Genomic DNA, 17,991 nt, shown 5'->3' with positions numbered 1-17,991 from the left:
AAATTTTGTTCTTGTGTGTTATAAACTCCTTTTATGATTGTGATCTTAGATTTACTTTAGTCTATATATCCTATATTTGTTGTTTTGGATCGCATTTAGTATGATTGAAGCCATATTTGTGTAGCTCACTAACCCATATGGCCAACCCTTGCATCTATCTTTGTAAACCACTTTTTGAGCCTTTAATTCCCCTTTGTTCTCATTATAAGCACATCATTCACCCTAAGTGAAAAACCATTATGTCCATTGATTGTATCTTTGATTAGCTTGGGCTTGAGTGTGTGTGTTAATCAAGTGTGGGGGGAATTTGTGGAAAACATTGGTAGTTAGTGCTTTGGGTATTCATTGAAAATATTTGAAAAAATGGGTAATCACTCATGCATCTAATGCTTAAAAACATATACATCTCTCTTGTATGAAAAAGGAAAAATTTCGGGTACATACATTGTTTAAAAAAAAAGAAAGAAAAAATGATGATAATAAGAATCTAAACAAGAGATGCATATGTGGATGAATTGGAAAGAAGCATGTATGAGTGAATGTGAGAAAGGAACAAATGGGTAGTTAGGATTGTTTTGTTATGTATATAGGATGATATATAGGATTAGGTGGGATGCTTGAGCTAATCAAAGATCCAATCTAATAGCCCACTTAACCATATTAATCCTACCCTTGCCTAAGCCCCATTACAACCCACAAAAGTCCTCATGATATTTGTATTCATGCATCAAATATTAGTTGATTGTTAGACGACTTGCAAATCTTTGAGAAACATGAGTAAATGAGGATTGAGTGATTAAACCCTACACACTGAGCGATTAGAGTGTAAACACATCCGGTGAGGGTTTCAACTGCTCAATTCTATGTTTCCATTGATTATCTTGTGTCTTCTTGGAATTTGTTGAACTTAATTTTGAAAATTTTAAATCAAATCTTTGGACATTGATCATATTGCTATATTTGCTTTGCATTGGCCCTAAGTTTCTACTTTGGATTGGTTGAGATTCTTTTGTTTGTTTTTACCAAACTCAATAAGAAGCATATTGTAGATATAAATAGATAGCATTTAGTATAGTTGCATTAAATAAAATGTTTACCCTTTCATTCATCTCCTTTTGGTTGTGTTTAGCATGGGGACATGCTATTGTTTAAGTGTGGGGGAATTGATGAGTCCATATTTTACGATATATTTTAGTTTGATTTGAGTGGATTTCATCACAAAAACCCACATTTACTCACCTAAATAGCATACGTTTGAGATTTATTCCTAAATTGTGCTTGAAAGTGAAAACATGCTCTTTTGTGCTTAATTTAGTCAATTTTAATTCACTTTAATCCCATTAGGTGCCTTGATGTATTTGCTAAGTGATTTCAGGTTTCCAAGGTAAGCATGGGTTGAAGAAGTAAGGAAAAGAGCATGCAAAAGGGAAAAAACCATGAAGAAATGGAGTTTGGAAGTTTCGGCACACGTGCGTACGCACAGATATGCGTGCGTACACATAAGGAAGATTTGCGAGCGACGCGTACACGTGACCCACGCGTAAGCATGGATGGATTTTTGGCAGGGCGACGCGTACGCGTGACCTGAATTACATTAGGTCATTAATTGCAAATCGCTGGGGGCAAATTTTGGGCCTCCAAGACCCAGTCCAACTCATTTCTGAAGCTATATGAGGCAAAAGTGAAGCTGAATGAAAGGGGAGGGGCAATTAGGTTTAGTTTTTATGATGTTTTCTCTTAGTTTCTAGAGAGAGAAGCTCCTCTCTCTCTCTAGAATTAGGGTTTTTAGCTTAGTTTTCTTTTAATTTCAGCACTTTAATTATTGTTTTAATATAGTTTCCTTTATGTTTTCTTGCTTCCTTGTTTTTATCTTCTTAATTCTTCTTGTTATTTCCTTTATTTTGCTATTTTTATGTTCATGGATACTCTCTATTAATTTTACTTTCAATTAATGCAATTTATGTTTTATGTTCATTTATTTCCTTCTTTAGTTGTTATTATGATTTTCTTGCTTTTGGTATCTTAGATTTTATTTCTAATGTAATTTAATATTATTTTATTTTCATGCACACCAAGTGTTTGATAAAATGCTTGGCTTAGTTTTTACTTAGTTTTTCTACACTCTTAGCTTGAAATTGATGACTTTGGTGATCCTTGAATCATTAATGCCCATTCTTGCTTGATACATTAGAGTAGTTAGTTTATTTGGTCTCCATTGACTCTATGTGACCCTTAGTATTGACATAGGACTTATGGATTGGAATTTACTATGCCTATTTGACTTATCCTCGATGTAAGGTTGACTAAATAGGATTAACTCTTCATAATCATCATGTGTTTGTGGTTAATGGCTAGGATAGGTAAGCTTAGCTCTCAATTACTTTCTAAGATGTTTTCTTGAATTTGAAGTTTTCTTTCCTTGCATTTAATTGCTTTGATGTAAATTCCTTGCATGTTTAGTTTTCACACTCTTGGTTGAGAAATTGGGTGTTTGGGTGGAATTGAGTTGTGGATGTCAATTCTGCATTGTGTGAGAATAGTTAATTGGTTTGGTTTCCATTGACGCTAGTTTTTCACTAAGTAATTAGTGAGTTGACTAGGACTTATGGATTGAGATCAATTATGCCCTTTTGACTAATTCTCAAGGAGGATTGACTAATTTGAATTGATTCAACACAATTGCCATGTTTGTGGTCCATAACTAGGATAGGAATCCTAAATTCCCCACGTCTTGCCAAGAGCCCTTTTTGCTATTTGATTTCTATTTGCATTGCTTTTGATTGCTTTCCTTTTAATTCCTTGCATGCTTGTTTCAATTCTTGCTATTTACATTTCTTGCTCTCTTGCTTTCCCGATTCCCCATGCTCTCTCTCATAGCCAATAATTCTACATTTCATTGCAACTCCTAGGGAAGACGACCCAGGAGCTAAATAGTGTCGGTTATTTTGTATTGGATTTAATATTTGATGTTTAGAATTCATTGTTGGTTTAGACTATGCTACTAATGAATTGATTCTTGTCTTTGATTGATTCTAAACCAGCAATAATTCTCATTGTCATCTAACTAAGTGAATCACTCAATTATTATTGCTTACTCTATCAATGCTCGTAGGATCAACTCTCATTCACTTCAGGTACTACTTGGTACGACCCGATGCACTTTTCGGTTTGTTTGTGGGTTATAAATTCTGCACCAGGTGGCCGTGTCAGACTGGATGGGCCTGAGGCCGTGGTTGGTATGTTTGAGGTCTAGTTCTGTATAAAGTATCTAACTGGTTCAGCCTAGACTTAATGAACCTATGCTTGGAACAGGATGATCATTTATACCGCGTAGGTAACTACTTTCAGGTTGATGGTCTAGTAAAGTATGAAAAATTAAACTCTTACAACATAGACTTAATTGAACCTATGCTTGGGACATGTTGGTCATTCATACTATCTAGGAAAACTTTTAAGGTTTTACCAGAAAGGAAAAAGGTTTTAGATTTTGAGGAATTAACTAAGTTCTCTTTTGAAAAGGATTTTTAGATTTGTGAATGTGAACCTGGATATTTGAGAAGATATATAAGACGAGAAGTGATCACTGTACTTTAAAAATAGTTTTATTTTACGTATCCTATTATAGCAATTATGTAACCTTATAGTGAAAACCCGGGAGGATGATATAGGCGACAAAGTTCGGAAGAGCTTATTTCATTTTCTATTTTTTCGTTATTTTGTATTATCTGATGCATGTGCATCATTTGTAGTTTCTAGTTGTTATTTTAGTTAGTCTTTAGTTTATTTTCATGCAATTTTAGCTAATAAACAATTGATCTCATGAAATATCTCTTCCTGAAATGAATCATCAAGCATAAATTGAAATTGTAGCTATTTCATAAATATACAAGGTGAATTTGATGCAATAGAATGTACTAAGTGAAGTTGTCACAAGCATTATTGTCACACTTAGTATGTAAGTCATCATGTATATTACTTTGATGCACTATCTATAATGCTTGATAGGTGGGCAATGAGAAAAGCATGCATGAGAAATTATTATATGACTGGAGGAAGTGTTGAGCCCCAGGATCAAACCTTGGTACTTTCACAAGAAGAAGTTCAAGGATGAAATGGCAACCTAAACTCTCTATACTCCAATACGAATAACATGAGCTATAGAGATCTAAATGGTGCACTTCCAACGTCATTGGAAACAAGACATCTAGGGCTTTCCAACGATATATGATAGTCTATATTTCCATACCATTTGGGCCATGCAAAAGGAGCAACAAATTGACGCCCAAATGCTGAAATGCCAAATCGGCGTGTGAAATGCCCACTAAGGGTGTCTAAAATGCCCAAGACACCACTTGGCGCCTCAAACACCCATTAAGTGCATCTAAAACACCAAGACTATCAGAGGCATGAATTGTGGGCTAGATTTGGCATTTTGAATGCCCAAAACTAAGCCCCAAACGCCCTCCTTCATCACACCTTCCAGGGAGCAAGTTTGAGCTTCCAACTTGGCATTTTAAACTTCATTTGTGACATCTAAAATGTCAACCTTTGAGCTTTCAAATGGCACCAACTTGGTGCCCCAACATTGGCCTCGCATTGCTGTACAAAACGCCACCATCTCAAGATTCCAGGGGCACCAACTTGGTGCCCCAATTCTTGCTCACCCTTGTCACATCTTCACCCCCAATGTAAGAACTGTGATAAATTAACTGATGAATTAAATAAATAGCCCAAATAGGATCCAAAAATTTAGAATGTAAATTAGAAATTTTAAATACGATATTCGGACTTAGTAGATTTTTCTGAGTGAGAAAAATAAAATTTTCTGCGAAAAACTGCATAAAAACTCGAACTGTTAAATGATCCGGCAGTACCGACTTAAGTCTGTCCGGTACTATGCGAGAATAACTAAAAACAGTAGAGAACCTTAGAAAAATGTTAGAAATTGAAAACCGGGCATAAATTTTAATGGTTTGGCTCGAAATTGGGCCAAACGGGTCAAAAATGCTAACGGATTGGACTGGATCTAAATTGGGCCCAAGCCCAACATATATAAGCTCATTAAATAAGCCCCATTCAGCTCATTTAAAACAAACACAACACACACACCAGCTGAAAGGAAGAGGGGAAGAAGAGAGAAAGTTACTATTCACTCTCTTCTTCAATCCATCATATCTTGAGCTACGATGCTCCGATTCGTGTGCCGTTAGTGGCTACACGAAGCTCTCACCGAGTCCGTCAGTTCTAGCTAAGCCTTATGGTAAGCTTCTTGAAATTACCTGATCAATTTCCTGCCCTAAGAATTTCGAGTTTTTGGGTTTTGTATTAAGTAAAATTTTGTGATTTTGGGTGGTTAGGTACACTCTAGCCTTTGGTTCCTATTGGGTTTGACCTAATCAATCTTGGATAGAGTAAGTTTATTCTCAACCCTTGTGAAATTGTAATTTTGATGAAACCCTAGGTTGATTTAGTTATGAATTATGTGTATATAGCTTGAATTGGTGTTGTGTGGAGAATGCTGGTGACTTGAATAGCTTGGAAGTGGATTTGGTGGCTTGAGAACTTGTGGAATCTTGATTTGTACTCAATCTTCGGTTTTGTGTATATTGAGAATTGGCCAAGGTAAGGTTTTGGTTTCCTCTATGTAATATATAATATTTCTGGACACTTAGGCTAGTGACCCATCGGATAGGTTGGATTGAAATGGTTGTTGAGATTGTTGAATTAGGATGTATGATGCTTTTATGAAATTGAATATTTTAATGAATTGTGATGTTGAGGTTGATAAATGATATTTGAAGTTTGAGATTGAAGTTGAATGAGTTTGATAATGATGATTGTTAGTGATATAATGGTGATTGATGATTGTGTTGGGTGAGAAATTATTTTAATATGATATAATTGATCATTGGAGTTGAGAATTGGGTAATGTGAATGGAAACTTGGTAAGTTTTTTAGAATGAGACACAAAAGGGGTAAATTCTGAGGTAAATTGGAGTTCGGTATGGTTTTGGATTGGTTTTGGTTAAGAATTTTAAGGATTTGAGAAATTAGTGAACTTTAGTAAAATTGGATTTTTGGTAAACTTTGACGGATCATAACTTAAATTAAATTAAAGATGGCTTTGAGAGCTTTAAATTGATATAAAGTTTTTAAAAAATAGATTTTTGTAGAGAAAGTTATGACTGTTTAAAGTTTGGTGTCAAAATCTGAATTCTGTGATGTTGCAGAGTTTTATGATTTATGGTTTGTGTGCGCATGCACACTTCTGTGCACGTGCTCCCATCAGTGGCAATTTTTGACTTGTGCGTACGCACAGCCTTGTGCGCACACACATAGGAAGGTGCCTACTGTTGGAAGCGCTAGCACACTTTGGTGCGCATACACACCCGGCGGAATTTGCAAGCAGTGCGTACGCACAGCCTCGTGGGCAGGCACACACTGGGAATGGCTGTTAGTTCAGCGCGATCTCACGTATCTGTGTGTGCGTTTAAAATGACAACTTTTTCCTTCTGTGCGTACGCACACTTCTTAAAAATTCTTCTGTGCGTGCGTACGCACAATCCTATACGTACGCACAATGTCCTGTTTTTCAATAAAAATCTATTTTTTGTCTATTTTACCTTCCCGGCAAGCTTGTAAACTTCCATAATACTTATCTAAGATCCTTTAGCTTGTTTTTAGGTGTCAATACATGGGGGATGCTTTGGGAAAATTTAATTAGATATTTTTCTTGTAAAAAGTTTAGAAAACGGAGGCTTAGGTTTCTGGAGTACTGAGGATGAATTTGGTTGAGTGAGAAAGCAGCGTATTATGTTGATAATCATGACTATAAATTGTGGAAAATTATGAATTGATGCTAGTTGAGACGAGTCTGGGACTCAGAATGGAATGATGGATTCCTGATATACTGAAAAATGATTTCTGAAAACCACTAAATCACTGTTTTATACTGAGATTGTTGAGACGCTATGCGCCTGGCAGGGATGGTAGGTTAATCCCGCCTGTCGAGGTTGCGGTGGCGACGTAAGGACGGTAGGTTTATCCCGCTTATGTTGAGATGTGAGGTCCGTGGCAAGAGTATCCCGCTCAAATCCCTTCGGATCACTAGAGTGTGCAGGCACTATATCTTGGACCGTGTTCCAGGAACGATATCTCAGGGGTTCCCATTATGATACTGGAGGGCAACATCTCCATGGAGATGTGTCGGGTTGGCAGTTGAACCGAAAATGTGATATCACAGCCAATAGGACAGGCATTCATCATGTGCATCTTCTATCTGTTTGTTTGCTTTGCCAACTTGAACTGCTTGCCTAATTATATAACATGACTAAATGCTACTTGAATTTCTTGATATACATGCTATACTTTTGCTTTACTTGCATTGTTATCTATCTGTGTATTTTACTATGATTGAGGAGGTTCAGAAGGCAGGGGCGATGGGATCACGTGGTGGTTAGGCAGGCGAAGGCTGTGGGACAATGGAGAATTGTTAGTTTAGAATTCCCTAAGTTAGATTACCCCTTTTTCAATGTTGTTTTAAAGTTAATGTTTTAAATTTACTTATGGTTTAAGCTTGAATCTCATGATGGATATGAAGCTCTAGGATTGCCTCTGGCGTTTGGTACCACGAATCCCCACACTTTTGTACTGTTGTACTAACAATTGCACTGGGTCGTCCAAGTAATACCTGAGCGAGTCAGGGTCGATCCCACGAGGATTGTGGTTTGAAGCAAGCTATGGTTATCTTGCAGGTTTTAGTCATGCAAATCAGAAGGTTGATGGATTAGAGGAAACTATTCATAATTTGTATTTGTAAATAAATTATATTGGATTGAGACAAGGGCAATCAGTAATAGGAATATAGTTGAGGATTGGAGTTGCTTTGTCTTTCTGAATTAACTCTGGTATTACTGTTCTCTTTGCTTGTGAGTGATTTCTTCAATGGCAAGCTGTATGTGATTGACATTGGTTTGAGCAGCTGCTAATACTCCTCCAGATTCGAAACCAGGTTTAGTGCGGATCCATTCTGATTAAGGGTGAAGCTCGTACATCCCATTCTCCTTAATGATCCTACTCAAAACGTCATAGACAAGGTCGGATCTTCCGGATCAGAGAATGATGCATCTTTGGGTTCTAGCCTCTACCACAGAGACCCTAATCTCCCCAAAAATTGGCTGAACTGATGTCTCGAGAATTCTCCAACGAAGTCGTGCATTAGCCATCTGAACCCAAGCTGTTGGTTCGTCATTGTCCGGTGAAAGACGCGCTCTGAACCCAAGTAGACGCAGGTGTTTTTCAGGCACGTTCTTCTTAATGTGATAAATAGAGCTAATTTGTTAGATCATCCTATTCATCACGATGAAGTACGAATATACATCTTAGAATTAATCAAACACGGATCGAAGGGAAATAGTAGTACTTTTATTAATTCATAGGACTCAGCAGGGTTCCTCCCCTCAACCTAGGAGGTTTAGAAACTCATACAGAAGTAAAGTAAAATGTAAAATGAAAATACGGCTGAATGGTATGCGTGATGTCTAATGATTATGTAAAATACACTTTAAATACTAAACAGATGGCTAGTAAGGGTAAAACAGTCTATTTAGTGCTAAAATCCACTTCTGGGGCCCACTTGGTGAGTGTTTGGGATGAGCTTTGATAAGACCCACGTGTTGTGAGGCCTCTTGGGCGTCGAACGCCCGCTAGGGGATCCTCTTTGGGCGTTTGTACATTGGTCTCTGCTCTTTGGCCACTGGACGAAAGGAAGGGGGCAAGAAGCTAGCGTTGGACGCCAGTTTTGGGCCTTTAATCCGAAGCAAAGTATGGACTATTATATAATATTGGAAAGCTCTGGAAGTCATCTTTCCATAGCTGTTGTGAGTGCTCCATTTAGATTTCTGTAGCTCCAAAAAAGCTCTTCCGAATATAGGTAGGTCATATCCGGATAGCATCTACAGTGCTTTCTCTGTCTCTGAATCAAACTTCTGCTCCATAAACATAAGAACTCATAGTATAATCCAAAAAATGTGAATTTAACAGTAAAACCTATAAAAACTCAATAAAAACTAAACAAAACCTACTAAAAACTATATTAAAGTGATGCCAAAAAGCGTATAAAATATCTGCTCATCACAACACCAAACTTAAACCATTTCTTGTCCCCAAACAACTAAAAACATAGTAGGATAAGAAAGAAAATTAAGATACAATAAATTTCTAAGTTTCCAATGAAGCATAGTTACAATTAGATAAGAGGAACTTAGTAGCTTTTTGCTTCTGAATAGTGTTGGCATCTCACTATCCATTGAAACTTAGAATGCTTGGCATCTTTAGGAACTTACAATCCAGATGATATCATTGACTCGCTTGTGCACGGAATTGTGATCACAGTTTTCACAACTCTGGTACAACTAACCAGCAAGTGCACTGGGTCATCCAAGTAATACCTTACGCGAGTAAGGGTCGATCCCACGGAGATTGCCGGCTTGAAGCAAGCTATGGTCATCCTATAAATCTTAGTCAGGTAGGTTCAATTGGTTATGGGTTTTAATAATTGAAAGATAAATGAAACGTAAATTGAAATAAAGATACTTATGTAATTCATTGGTGGAAATTTCAGATAAGTGTTTGGAGATGCTTTGTTGCTTCTGAACCTCTGCTTTCCTATTGTCTTCATCCAATCATGCGTGCTCCCTTCCATGGCAAGCTGTATGTTGGTGGATCACCGTTGTCAATAGCTACCATCCATCCTCTCGGATAAAAAATACCAGGCACAGCTACCGCATGGCTAATCATCTGTCGGTTCTCACTTGTGTCGGAATAGGATCTCTCTATCCTTTTGCACACTGTCACTGTGCCTAACATTTGTGAGTTTGAAGCTCGTCACAGTCATCCCATCCCAGATCCTACTCAAAATACCACAGACAAGGTTTAGACTTTCTGGATCTCAAGAATGCTGCCACGAAGGTTCTAATCTCATGGATTTGAATGCTCTGTTGTCAGGAGAGGCAAGTCAAATCCGTGGATCAGAGACCCAAGAGATTATACTCCGAGTGTCGTCCAATGACTACGTTGAACATTATGTAGACCGCTTGTGGTTGTCAGGCACGCGGATCTTGGCTAAGCGAGTAACAAAGATAGTGGGTGATTATGATGGGTCACCCCTTCATTCTGACTTAACTGAATTAAGTACGAGATTATATCTTGGAGAAGAAGTAAGTGTGAATTGAAAGAAAAACAATAGTACTTGCATTAATTCATGAAGAACAGCAGAGCTCCGCACCTTAATCTATGAGGTGTAGAAACTCCACCGAAGAAAATACATAAGAGAAAAAGGTCTAGGCATGGCCGAATGGCCAGCCTCCCAAATGTAACATAATAGTCTAAAGATCTGATAAAAGTTCTAAAAGATCTATATGCCAATACAATATGAAAGACTAGTATTTATACTAAACTAGTTACTAAGGATTACAGAATTTGAGTAACTAAGTGTAGAGAGTGCAGAAATCCACTTTCGGGGCCTACTTGGTGTGTGCTTGGGCTGAGCATTGAGCTTTACACGTGCATACGCCTTTTTTGGAGTTAAACGCCAGCTTGGATGCTAGTTTGGGCATTTAACTCCAGTTCTGGTGCCAGTTCTGGCGTTTTACGCCAGAAAAGGGTCTCTGGTGGGCGTTTAAACGCCAGTTTGGGCCATCAAATCTCCGGCAAAGTATGGACTATTATATATTGCTGGAAAGCCCAAGAGTTTCTGTAGCTCCAGAAAATCCGCATCGAGTTCAGGAGGGTCATAATCCAACAACATCTGCAGTCCTTTCTCAGCCTCTGAATCAGACTTTTGCTCAGGTCCCTCAATTTCAGCTAGAAAATACCTGAAATTATAGAAAAACACACAAACTCATAGTAAAGTCCAGAAATGTGATTTTTGCATAAAAAGTAATAAAAATTTAATAAAAAGTAACTAAAACATACTAAAAACTATATAAAAACAATGCCAAAAAGCGTATAAATTATCCGCTCATGACAACACCAAACTTAAATTGTTGCTTGTCCCCAAGCAACTAAAAACAAAATAGGATAAAAAGAAGAGAAATAAAATAAATTTCAAAATATTAATGAAGCTTAGTTTGAATTAGATGAGCGGGACAAGTAGCTTTTTGCTTCTGAACAGTTTTGGCATCTCACTTTATCCTTTGAATTTCAGAATGATTGGCATCCATAGGAACTCAGAATTCAGATAGTGTTATTGATTCTCCTAGTTTAGTATGTTGATTCTTGAACACAGCTACTTTATGAGTCTTGGCTGTGACCCTAAGCATTTTTTTTCCAGTATTACCACCGGATACATAAATGCCATAGACACATAATTGGGTGAACCTTTTCATTTAAAGGGTTATTGGCTTTTTGCTCTTGCCTTTTGGTTTAAAGATCTATTGGCTTTTTCTTCTTGCTTTGTTTTTTCTTTCTTTTTCTTTATTTTTCGTCCTTCTTTTTTTTTTGCAAGCTTTGTGTTTTTCACTGCTTTTTCTTGCTTCAAGAATCAATTTTATGATTTTTTAGATTATCAATAACATTTCTCTTTTTTCATTATTCTTTCAAGAGCCAACAATTTTAACATTCATAAACTTCACTATAAAAAATATGCATTGTTCAAGCATTCATTCAGAAAACAAAAAGTATTACCACCACATCAAAATAATTAAACTATTTTCAAGATAGAATTCGAAATTCATGTACTTCTTTTTCTTTTTCAGAAAATATTTTTCATGAGTGGGCCCTCTAGTTTGCTTCATCCTCTTTCTAATGATGGGCTTTTTAGATGAATTTCTAAATCTCCCATGACTTAGAGTTGGAAGCAACTGCCTTCCCTTTCCTCTTCCTAGAGGTTTTTCCGGCCTTAGGTGCCATTAAAAAAGCTGAGCTTTTTTCCTCACCAAATTTAAAAGGTTTGCTCATCCTCGAGCAAAATAAGATAGAAGGGAGTAGAAGAAGAATGATGCAATTAATTTTGAAAACTTATTACTGTATATAAGAAAAAGAGTTGAAAAGAATTTGAAAAGATATGTAAGTTTTGAAATCGTTTTGGAAGGAATTGAAAAAAAGAATTAAAAAGAATTAGAAAGATTATTAATATTTGAAAATAGAAATTGAAAGATGAACGTTTAAAATATGTTTGATGCAAAAAATTATGAATTAAAACATGAAAAATTGAAAAAATTGGAATTGGAAACAAAATTACCTCCCTTGTGTCTTCCTGGCGTTAAACGCCCAGAATGCTATCCATTTTGGCGTTTAAGGCCCACTTGACTGCCTCTTTGGGCGTTTAACGCACAGTTAGATACCCTGGTTGGCGTTAAACGCTAGGAATGCTTCTTTACTGGGCGTTTTTCTGAACGCCCAGAATGCTGCCATTACTGGCATTAAACGCCCAGAATGCTGCCCATTCTGGCGTTTAACACCCAGAATGCTGCCTGCGTGGGCGTTAAATGCCCATTCTGCAATCCTTACTGGCGTTTAAATGCCAGTAAGCCTGTCCTCCAGGGTGTGCTATTTTTGATGCTATTTTTGATTCCGCTTTAATTCTGTAGCTGTTTTTATGACTCCACATGATCATCAACCTAAAGAAAACATTAAATAACAATGGAAAATGTAATGAAAAAGTAATTAACATAGATAAATAAGATTAGGTTGCCTCCCAATAAGTGCTTCTTTAATGTCAATAGCTTGATAGTGAGCTCTTATAGAGCTTCACAGACACTCAGAGCATGACGGTGGCCTCCCAACACCAAACTTAGAGTTTGAATGTGGGGGCTCTGCTTGACTCTGTATTGAGAGAAGCTTTTTATGCTTCCTCTCCATGGTTACAGAGGAAGATCCTTGAGCCTTAAATACAAGGTAGTCCTCATTTAATTGAAGGACTAACTCTCCTCTTTCCATATCAATCACAGCTCCTGCTGTGGCTAGGAAGGGTCTTCCAAGGATAATGGATTCATCCTCATCCTTCCCAGTGTCTAGGATTATGAAGTCAGCAGGGATGTAAAGGCCTTCAACCTTCACTAAGACATCCTCTACAAGTCCATAAGCCTGTTTCATTGATTTTTCTGCCATCTCTAATGAGATTCTTGCAGCTTGTACCTCAAATATCCCCAGGTTCTCCATTACAGAGAGTGGCATGAGGTTTATACCTGACCCCAGGTCACACAAAGCCTTCTGATGCGTGAACATCTTTCCTATATTTTCCTAGTGAATTTGCATCTAAATTGTTGAGTTTAATAAAGAATTAATTATCTTTTAGCCAATATGGATGCTACTTTGAGTCTTGTGCAATTCTGTTTATTTTAGGTAGCGTTCAGCTGGATTTGATGGAGTTTCTGCAGAAGAAGAGATGAAGGCAAATGATGCTGTCAACCCTGACCTCTCTACACTCAAACCTGAATAACTCGAGCTACAGAGGTCCAATGGATGTGATTCTAGCGGCGTTGGAAAGCTAACTTCCAGATCTTTCCAACGATATATAATAGTTTATACTGCTTCTCCGAACTTGCTGCCAAGGCTGCGCCTAACTTGATATTTCTCAAGTTAGGCGCAAGACACAACAACAATACGCGAGATTGGTCCTACCCACTTCAAGTTAGGCGCACTAAAGCCCAAGTTAGGCATAGCTTCACTCAACTAAACTCCAATTCATGCTGCCAAGCCCAAGTTAGGCATGGATCCTAGTGAAGCCAAGTGGTCCCCATCCATCAATTGAAGATCTGCTGATTGTTATAATTAATTCTAATTTAAATTCAAATTTTAAAAATAGAAAAAGATATTATGTTAGTTTTTAAGATAGGTTTTTAAATTAATTAGGATTAGATATAAATAGGGGGATACCACCTCAACATTATTCAATCCCAGACTACCAAAATACATTTTATTAGAATCCTTATTTTCTACTCTGAACCATGAGCAACTAATCCTCCATTGTTAAGGTTAGGAGCTCTATCTATTTCTATGGATTAATTTTATTGCTTTTTCTATTTTAATTTATGCATGGATTTATAATTTAAGAAGTGTTCTCGCTCTTCATCTTATGAATTTGGGTGGAACGGAAGTATGACCTTTTTTCTAAATGCGTTCTTGTAAAACTTGGAAAAGCTCTTTACTTGAACAACAGCTTGAAAACATATTCTCCTAAATTTTAATTATCTGGATTTAACAGGATACGTGACATATAATCCTTTTATTTTTGGGTATAGATTTTTTGTGGCATATAAACTGGAATTTGATCATCACCTTCTAATTGGAATTAATTGACTAAGGAATTAGCAGCTAATGAATTTTAGAGGAGACTAGGAAGGTCTAAGGAATTAGAGTCTAGTCACATATAGTTTGCCATAATTTAAATCCTACATGATTAAAATAGTTAGTAAAAAAAAGTTAATCCGGAAAAATAGATAACTCTAAAACCTTAACTGTCTTCTCAATCTTTTACTCCCAACTTATTCACCTGCCTGTCTTCAAACTCTTCTTTATTGTTTAATGCTTTTGAACTCTCAATTACTCTTTTTTGTTTGTCTAACTATGCCTATCAAATACTATTGTTGCTTAATCCATCAATCCTCGTGGGATCGACCCTTACTCACGTAAGGTATTACTTGGTACGACCCGGTGCACTTGCCGGTTAGTTTGTGGACTTTAAATTCCGCATCAAGTTTTTGGCACCGTTGCCGGGGATTGATTGTGATTGACAACTACTCGTTGTTTGATTTCTTAGATTAGATAATTTTTCTTTTAATTAATTTTATTTTAGTATTATTAATTTTTGTTTATTTATTTGTTTATTTTTATTCCCGTAATTATTTTTCTTTTATTCTTCCTTTCATTCTTTCACATGTACCCCCTCCTCTGCTGTTTCGTTTTGGTTTCCCATCCCTGCCCCCGTTTTATTTATTTATTTATTATTATTTTTTTTACTTCCGTTTAAATTTTTTTATTTAAATCTCGTCGATTTTTTTTATTTTATTTCTCTTTTCATTTTTTTCTTCTTCGTTTTACTTTGTTTCTTTTTTGTTATTTTTTTTACTTTTTATATTCTATTAGTTTTATTTTATTTTTATCTTTAAAAAAAATAATAATAAAAAAATAAAAAAATAAAATAGCACTAAAATTTTTTTTAATTTCTGAAATTAAGTTTGGCGTTACCCAATGGATTTTATTTTAATTTTCCTGTTTATTTTTCTTTTTAAATTTTCAAATTTTTTTTTTTAATTTCAGTTATTATTTTTGAAATTTTTTTATTTAGTATTTTTATTTTATTATTTTACACAAGTTACCTCACAGGGACTTCTCTGTACGCTGATGTAGAGAGTCCCATCTTTTCTTGTCTTCTGTTTGTTTATGCGCAGGGACAGAGACAAAGAACTTCTCTTAGACTTTGATCCTGAACCTGAAAGAACTTTCAGGCGACGTTTACAACAAGCAAGACTTTACAAGGCTACAGAATCCACTATGGATCCTAATAATAATGCTAATGCCAATGTGGCAAATCCGAATGGGGATGAGCAATAAAGGGAGTGCTTGGCTCTTATTTTGCCTCTACTGTGGATCTTTATGGAAAAAGTATTGTGATGCCTCCTATAGCTGCAAACAACTTTGAGTTGAAGCCACAATTGGTCACCTTGGTGCAACAAAATTGCCAGTATCATGGACTTCCTCATGAAGATCCAAATCAGTTCATATCTGATTTTCTGTAGATATGTGATACTGTGAAGACAAATGGAGTGAACCCAGAGGTGTATAGACTCATGCTCTTCCCGTTTGCTCTGAGGGATAAAGCAAAGCTATGGCTAGATTCCCAACCAAAGGAGAGTCTGAATACTTAGGAAAAGGTTGTTACAGAGTTTTTCACTAAATTTTTCCCACCAAAGAAGCTGACTAAGCTTAGGTTGGAGGTTCAAACCTTCAGACAGAAGGAGGGTGAAACCCTTTATGAAGCCTGGGAGAGATACAAGCTACTGACTAGGCAATGCCCTCCGGACATGTTCTCCAAATGGACCCAATGCAACTAGATATCTTCTATGAAGGCTTGGGCGAGATGTCCAAGATGAGCTTAGATACTTCTGCAAGCAGTTCACTGCACAAGAAGAAGACACCAGAGGAGACTATTGAGCTGATTGAATTGGTTGCAAGCAACCAATATTTATACTCATCTAACAGGAATCCTGTGAACTCTGAGACCTCTCAGAAGAGAGGCATGCTGGAAGTGGAAGCTGTTAATGCTCTTCTTGCTTAGAACAAGCTTATGTCCCAGCAGATAAATCTACTTACTCAACAGATGGGTAGCATGTAAGTCTCAGCTATCAACACTCAAAATCCACCCCAAGAGACCTCCTATGACATGGCAGGTAACTTTATGCAAAATGATAATTATGATTATGCTCAACCTTCTTCTGAACAGGTCAATTACATGGGGAGTGGTCCTAGAAATCCCAATAATGATCCATATTCTAAGACATACAATCAGGGGTGGAGGAATCACCCAACTTTTGGATGGAGGGACCAACCTCAGAGACCTCAAAACTTCAACAATAATTCTCAGGGCGACTTCCAACAGAACAATTACAACAACTGGTCTAAAGCAAAAAGAGTGTGCTTAAGAGCTCTGGACACCTCTAACTGGGGACTCTAGCAAAGCTGAGTCACAATCTGAAAAGGTTCACACAGCTCTGTGTCTGTGGCATTTATGTATCCAGTGATAATACTGGAAAAAAAAATCCTTAGGGTCATAGCCAAGACTCATAAAGTAGCTGTGTTCAAGAATCAACATACTGAACTAGGAGAATCAATAACACTATCTGAATTCTGAGTTCCTATGGATGCCAATCATTCTGAACTTCAAAGGATAAAGTGAGATGCCAAAACTATTCAGGATTGCAGTTGTAAACCACACTATAAGAAGAGACATGAGCTTAATTGAACTCTCATTCTCATGAAAATTCACATCCTAAGCTTATATTAGTTCTGGATGCTCAAGGACAAGCAACAGTTCAAGTTTGGTGTTGTGATGCGTGAGCATCTTTCCTATCTTTTCCTAGTGAATTTGCATCTAAATTATTGAGTTTAATAAAGAATTAATTATCTTTTAGCCAATATGGATGCTACTTTGAGTCTTGTGCAATTCTGTTTATTTTAGGTAGCATTCAGCTGGATTTGATGGAGTTTCTACAGAAGAAGAGATGAAGGCGAATGATGTTGTCAACCCTGACCTCTCTGCACTCAAACCTAAATAACTCGAGCTACAAAGGTTCAATGGACGCGATTCCAGTGGCGTTGGAAAGCTAACTTTCAGAGCTTTCCAATAATATATAATAGTCCATACTTCTTCTCCGAACTCGCTGCCAAGGCTGCGCCTAACTTGAGAAATTCTCAAGTTAGGCACAAGACACAACAACTATACGTGAGATTGGTCCTTCCCACTTCAAGTTAGGTGCACTAAAGCCCAAGTTAGGTGCAGCTTCACTCAACTAAACTCCAATTCATGCTTCCAAGCCCAAGTTAGGCATGGATCCTAGTGAAGCTAAGTGGTCCCCATCCATCAATTGAAGATCTGCTGATTGTTATAATTAATTCTAATTTAAATTCAAATTTTAAAAATAGAAAAAGATATTATGTTAGTTTTAAAGATTGGTTTTTAAATTAATTAGGATTAGAGATAAATAGGGGTATACCACCTCAACATTATTCAATCCCAGACTACCAAAATACATTTTATTAGAATCCTTATTTTCTACTCTGAACTATGAGCAACTAATCCTCCATTATTAAGATGGATTAATTTTATTGCTTTTTCTATTTTAATTTATGCATGGATTTATAATTTAAGAATTTTTCTCGCTCTTCATCTTATGAATTTGGGTGGAACGGAAGTATGATCCTTTTTCTAAATGCGTTTTTGTAAAACTTGGAAAAGCTATTTACTTGAACAACAGCCTGAAAACATATTCT

At 36.7% G+C, this 17,991-nt stretch overlaps 1 non-coding gene across 1 annotated transcript; it reads right to left on the bottom strand.

Annotated features, from left to right (window-relative positions):
- Positions 1-15,923: 15,923 nt before the first annotated feature.
- LOC148555651 (small nucleolar RNA R71) lies at positions 15,924-16,030 on the bottom strand. The gene has a single exon (XR_015888093.1). It is a non-coding gene; the product is annotated as a small nucleolar RNA R71 (small nucleolar RNA).
- Between the last annotated feature and the right edge of the window lie 1,961 nt (positions 16,031-17,991).

Source organism: Arachis ipaensis, chromosome B6 (assembly GCF_059453495.1).
Source record: "Arachis ipaensis isolate K30076 ecotype BB chromosome B6, ASM5945349v1, whole genome shotgun sequence".
Classification (NCBI taxonomy): domain Eukaryota; kingdom Viridiplantae; phylum Streptophyta; class Magnoliopsida; order Fabales; family Fabaceae; genus Arachis; species Arachis ipaensis.
Note: the sequence above shows the minus strand (reverse complement) of the source record. Positions and strands in the feature narration are given on the sequence as shown.